The 7,500-nt window shown below is 25.8% G+C and overlaps 1 protein-coding gene across 5 annotated transcripts in view; it reads right to left on the bottom strand.

Annotated features, from left to right (window-relative positions):
- The window catches only part of LOC122258359 (cell adhesion molecule Dscam1), an 86,669-nt gene that overhangs the window by 32,640 nt on the left and 46,529 nt on the right, over positions 1-7,500 (bottom strand). The gene's annotated exons all lie outside the window — the stretch shown is intronic.

Below are 7,500 nucleotides of genomic sequence, written 5' to 3'. Positions count from 1 at the left end.
TCTCTCTCTCTCTCTCTCTCTTCTCTCCCCCCCCCTCTCTCTCTCTCTTTTCCCTCCCTCACTCTCTCTCTTCTCTCCTCTCTCTCTCTCTCTCGTCACTCTCTCCTCTCTCTCTATTTCTGTTTCTCTGTTTTCTCTCTCTCTCTCCTCCTCTTCTCTCTCTCTCTCTCTCCTCTGTTTCTCTCTGTTTCTCTTCTCTCTCTCTCCTCTCTCTCTCTCTCTCTCTCTCCTCTCTCCTCCTCTCATCTCTCCTCTCTCTCTCTTCTCTCTCTTCTCTCTCTCTCTCTCCCTCTCTCTCTCTCTCTCTCTCTCTCTTTCTCTCTCTCTCTTTCTCTCTTTCTCTCTCTTTTTCTCTCTCCTTTTCTGTTTCTCTCTGTTCTCTCTCTCTCTGTTCTCTCTCTCTCGCCCTCTTCTCCTCTCTCCCGTCATCCTCTCTCCGGGGGGGGGGGGTGTGGGGGGTGGGGTCTCCACCCCTCTCTCTTCTCTCCTCTCATCCTCTCTCTCGCTCTCTCCAACTTCTCTCTCTCACTCTCATCTTCTACTTCTCTCTCTCTCGGTCTCCTCCTCTCTCTCTCTCTCGCTCTTTCTCTCTCTCTTTCCCCCTCTCTTTCTCTCTCCTCTCTCGACTCTCTTGCCCCCCCCCTAACCGCCCCGCCTCTCTCTCTGTATCTTTCGCCTCTCTCTCTCTTTCTGTTCTCTCTCTTCTTCCCCTTTTCTCTCTCTCTCTCCTCTCTCTCTCAACTGTTGTCTGTCTGTTTCTCTCTCTCCTTTCTCTCCTCTCCTCGCCACTCCTCTTATCCTCTCGCCTCTCTCTCATCTCTCTCTCGTTTCTCTCTCTCCTAGCTCATCTTTCTCTCTCTCTCCTCTCTCACTCTCTCCCTCTCTCGCCTTCTCTTCTTCTTCTCTCTCTCCTCTAGCCTCTCTCTCTTCCGTCCCTCTCTCCTCTCTTCTCTCTCTCTCCTTTCTCCCTCCTCTCTCCCTCTCCTCTCCTCTCTCTCATTCTTCTCTCTCTCTCTCTCTTCACTTCTCACTCGTTCTCTCTCTCTCTCTCTCACTCTCTCTCTCTCTCTCTCTCTCCTTCTCTTCCCCCTCTCTCTCCCCCCCCCCTCTCTCTCTCTCTCTCTCTCTCTCTCTGTCTCTCTCTCTCTCTCTCTCGAATAAATAAGTAAAAAAAATATGCAGACGCAAAAGGTAAATACAGTTAATCAATGTGGAAAATATGTGATCCCTTATCCTCCCCCACACACTCATACATTAGACCATGATTATATACTCTCTCCTTGAAAGAGGGAAACATAAAGATTTGCAATTATTACTTGGTCGAGGACAAAGGATAGATACACAACCTGCGACAGTAACCAAATAAACCTCGATAAAGAGAGAGAGAGGGAGTTATAGCGAATTAAAATAGAGTCAAGTGTGGAGGAGTGCAGGCCAGACGACATGCCTTTCAGTAGACCTCATGCTCGTGAAATGACAGGAGTCACTGTAAATGTGGGATAAAATCTTCATACGTGTCTTGCTTCGTTTCTTGTCGGCTGTAGAAGCTGCTCTGAGGTTCACGGGACCTGCTTAGCCCTAATTTCTTGGCTGCTGTTTTAGTTAGTTTTGATAGTAAGGATCCTGGATAGATTGCACCTTATATCATTCCTATAACATTAACTTGGAAGGAGTGCGTTTCGGTATTTGCTACAACATTGTTTAAATTGCGAGGACCGACAGGTAGTAAATGTTTTTCATAGGTATCAACATGAACTAATTTTCTTTTTCTCCAATCAAAACAGGATCTTTATTGGCTCAGATGGGGCAGATAAAAAAATAAACAAACGCTTGTAATCAGGACGAAATGTTCCCGGCCCATCAACAAGAGATGAAACACTCGAGGAGAAAACAAAATGATCTCGCAGGACGGAGTGGTAAGGCTATATGCAGGGAGTTTGGGTAACGGAACTCAGTGGTAGTCCTTGTCAAAAGCTAAGGATATCCAAGACGACGAACATGAGGCTCCCAAGGGCTGATTATTTGTGAAAGAGATAGACGAAACGATTGCCAGTAGACCAGACGTTCCGAAAACATATTAGTGGTGTAACACTAGAGAACGGGTGTTTAAGGAAGTATAGCTAAAGAAGAAACTAGAACACGTATTGTCACTATTTAGAGGGATTAGAGATTATCATTCTAAGGCACTAGTTGAATAAAATCGTATTTCTATGAGGAGGAATAGTTGATATTTATATGAAAGGTGAATAGGTAAATCGTAACATTTAGCTCAAGGAAAAATCAAAGCCTACTGCAATGCAGTTAAGGTGTGCCTTGTTCGTTACCAGGCAGAGCCAAGTCTGGCCTTTCGGTAAGAGATAAACCGTGAATGGAGTTGGTACATGGGTGCAAACCAAGAGTTTTTACGCAAACTCACACACACACAACACTTATTATATATACATAATATAATATATAATATATATATATATAATATATATAGATATATAGATGTATATATGTATATATATACAGTATATATATATGTATAATATCTATATATAGATATATATGTATATATATATAGTATATACATAGTAATAATATAATAAATATATAAATATATATATATATATATATATATTTAAACATATATATAATATATATAATACATATGTATGCCTATATATATAGTATATATATAGTTATATTCTATATACAGTATATATATAAATCTATATATAATATATATATATATATATACATACATATATAAAATATATATCTAAATATATAATATAGATCTATATATATAAATATATAGATATATATATATATATACAAAGTGGGTGCAAACCCAGAGTTTTTACACAAACTCTTCTCACACACACACTATAAACATACATATATATATATAATATATATATATATATATATATATATATATAATATATATATATAATATAATATATATATATAAAAACACAGTATACACACACACATGCACACACACACACATCACATATATATATTTATATATATAATAATATAATATATATATATATAATATATATATAATATAATATAAATATATATATATATATATATATATATATATATATCTATCTATATATGTATATATATATAGATATTTATATATATATACAATTTTATATATATATAATATATATATATATATATATATATATATAGTCATATGTATATATAAATATATATATAATATAATATTCTATATATAATATATATATATATATATATATATATATATAATGTTTTATATACATATCTAATATATATAGACATATATAAAGAGATATATATATATCTATATATATATATATATAATAAAAATAATAATATAACATATGTATATATATATTTATATTTATATGTATATATATATATATATATATATATATATATATATAAAAGTATAAGTTTATAATATATATATATATATATATATACATATATAAATATATATATATATATATATTATATATATATATATAAAATACAAATGTCTATAAATATATATATATATTAATATATATATATATATAATATAATATATAGTATATTAAATATATATATAGATACATATGTCTATAATATATATAATATATAATATATATATATATATTAATACATATGTCTATATTATATATAAAATATACATAAATATAAATATACATATATATATATATAAATATATCTATATATATATAATATATTATATAAATATATATATATGAATATACATGTATGTGTGTGAGTTTGTGTGTGTGTGATGTGTGAGATGATATGTTAGTATAAGTATAAATATAATAAATAAATAAAATATATATATATATATATAAATTTATATATATATTTATTCCCCTCTCTAAAAATACATATGTCTATAAATTTTATAATATGTATAAAATTTTATAATTATTATATATATAATAAATTATAAATATATTATTAAATACATAAAAATAATTTTTACATTTTTACATATATATATAATATATATTTTATATTATATAATAAAAAAATATATAAAAAAAATATATATAAAAATTAAAAACCCCACGAAGTGTGTGGTGTGGTTTTGTGTGGTTTTTTTAGGGTGTGTGGCGTTGTGTGTGTGTGGGGTGCATGGTGTGTTTGTGGGGTGTGTGTGGGGTTGGGGTTGTGTTTTGGGGGTGGTGTGTGGTGTGTGTTGGGGTGTGTGTGTGTGCGTGGGGTTTGGTGTTGTTTTGCATGTGGGGTATGGGGGTGTGTGTGTTGTGTGTGTGGGGAGGGGTGGGGGTTTTGTGTGTGGGGGGGGGGGTGTGGGGGTGTGTGTGGGGTTATGTGGGGTGTGTATGTGTATATATTTTTTTTATATAAATATAAATATATATTAAAATTTATATATAATATTTATATATTAATTATATATATATATTTTAAAAATATAAAATATGTATATATATAAAATATATATATATATAAAATATATTAAAATATTATATGTATATATTAAAAATTTTAAAATTTTAAAATTTTTTTTAGGGGCCCCTTTTTCAATTCCCCCGCAGGAAGTAGGCCCCCGCAAAAAACAGACAAAAATATATATATATATATATAAATATATATTTTATAAATATATTTTAAAAAATATATATTTTAAAATTTTTATATTATATATAAAAAATATATTTTATATATTATAATTGTATATATATATAGATAAATTTTAAATATTTTATATATGAAGATATATAAATATATATTATTTATATATATATAAATATATATAAAAAAGTGGTGTGTGGGTTGTGTGTGTGTGTGTGGGGTGTGTGTGTGTGTGTGGGTGTGGTGTGTGGTTTTGTGTTGGGGTTTTGGGGGTGTGTGGTGTGTTTTGTGTGGATATATATATATAAATATATATTTTAAAATTTATAAATTTTAAAAACCCCAAAATTTTCTCTCTTTTCTCCCCTCTCTCTCTCCCCCAAACCCTCTCTCTCTCCTCTCTCCCCTCTCTCCTTTTCCCTCCTCTCCCCTCCTCCCCTCTCTCTCCCCTCTCTCCTCCCCTCTCTCCTTTTGTTTGGCACCGATCTTTTTTCCATGCTTGAAAAAAGGTTTCAAAATACCTGGGCTTTATTAAAAAAAAAATCCTAGAACACAGGTTCATTAAAAAGCCCTTTTTGGCCGAATCCCGCCTAGGAATCCAAAAGGGAAAACTAAAAAATTTCCCGGGAAAAAACCTGAAAGAAACTTAAAATTTTCCATAGAAATTGCTTTGTTATAAAGATGGGTAATTTTTTTTTTGGGGGTCCTGGATCAATGCCGACCTCACATTTTTTCTACGTTATCCTCTTTCTCCCCCTCTCTCCTCCTTTTATCTTCTCTCTCTCTCTCTCTCCTCTCCCCCCCACCCCCTCTCTCTTTCCTCTCTCTCTCCTTCCGCTCCCCTTAATATAAACAGTATGTATATACATATATACATTTAAACTTTTATAAAAAAATTATTATATAATATATATAAATATATATATTTATTATATAAATAAATATATATATATATATATATATATATATATATATATTTAAAAATTAAAAATATAACCCCATATCAGTATACATACATATATATATATATATAAAATATATATAAAATTTTTTTAAATATAATATATATAAATAAATAAAAAAGTTTTTTATTTATTTTATAAAATAACATTTTTTATATATAATTTATATATATATATATTTTAATATAATATATATACATATATATATATATATATTTTATAAATATATATAATATATAATACCCTAAAAATATAAATATATATATAAAATAAATTTATAAATAATTTATATATATATATATATCTAAACACCCAAAAGTAAAGAAAACATAATAATGTATATATATATAAATATATATATATAAATATATATATATAATAAATACATATAAAAAATTTCAATAAATATATAAATATATATATTTTATAATATATATTTTATATATATAAAATAATATATATAAAACACAACATATATATATATAAAAAAAATATATATATAATATATATTTATATATATATATATAATATAAATATATATTTTTATATTTTTATATTTTAATATAAAATTTTGTGTAAATAAATTATATAATATATAAATATATATTTTATATATATAATTATATATAAATAATGTATATATAAGGGGTATATATATTTTATATATAAAATATATAATATATATATAAAATACATTTTAAATTTTTCATACATATGTGTATTAAAATTTTATATAATATATATTTTATATTTTAGAATATTATATATATAAAAAATATATTTTTTATATAATAATTTTATAAAAAAATATAATATATTTAAATAATATAATTAAATATATATGTATATTAAAATATATATATAATAAATAATATATATATATATAATTTTGTAATATATAAAAAATAAATAAAATTTAAAATATATATATAAATATTAAATATATATATATAAAGATAATAAATATAATATATGTTAAAGTATACAAATATATGTATATATATATATATATAAAAATATTAAAATATATAAATATATACTATATATAAATTTCATATATATTAATTTAAATATAATATATATAATTTTATAAAATATATTTGAAATATATATAATACCATACATAAATAAATATAAATAAATATAATTTTTTATATATATATATATATTAAAAATATATATATATATTTTATATATAAATAAAAATATATATATATATAAATTATATAATATATTTTAAAATTATATATATAAGGGGTTTTTAATAAATATATATATATTTATTTTATATAATATATATATAAATATTTATATATAAAATTTTATTTTTATATATATATAAATATTATAATATATAAAAAATATATATATATATATATTAAAAATATGTAAGTATAAATATAACCCACACACCTATATATATTTTTTATAATTTTATAATATATAAAATATTTATTAAAAATACATAATATATATATATAATATAATAATAAATAATATTAAAAAATTATAAATATATATATATATAATTCTCATACTGAACATAAGGGTTTTTTAAAGAAAAACCTGAATTTTTTTTTCACTTGCAAGATAATTTTCCCATTCCTTTTCGGGGAAAAGGCCTATTAAAGTAGCTTTTGCTAAATGGAGCAAATTTCCCAGTCTTTTGTTTTTTGTTTTTTAAAAATGTTCCGCCCAAAATTCATTTTCCTTTTTTTTCCCCTTTCATAAAATTGCTCCGTTGGTTTAATTTTGCTTCCCACCGAGTTTATGTTCATATAATATTTTGATAAACACTGGATCAAGAACGATCCCCAATATATATTTTTTCCCATTCTTTTTTTCGGTATCGTTTCCCTTTAAAAATAAAAAAATATTTTTGAAGAAAAATTTTAAATTTTTTGGGAAATTTTCCGAATTTAAAAAGCTT

This window comes from Penaeus japonicus, unplaced genomic scaffold, assembly GCF_977035675.1.
Source record: "Penaeus japonicus unplaced genomic scaffold, GWHDUDI00000001_assembly GWHDUDI00000002, whole genome shotgun sequence".
In the NCBI taxonomy this organism is placed as follows: domain Eukaryota; kingdom Metazoa; phylum Arthropoda; class Malacostraca; order Decapoda; family Penaeidae; genus Penaeus; species Penaeus japonicus.
This window is presented reverse-complemented; position numbering and strand designations above follow the sequence as displayed.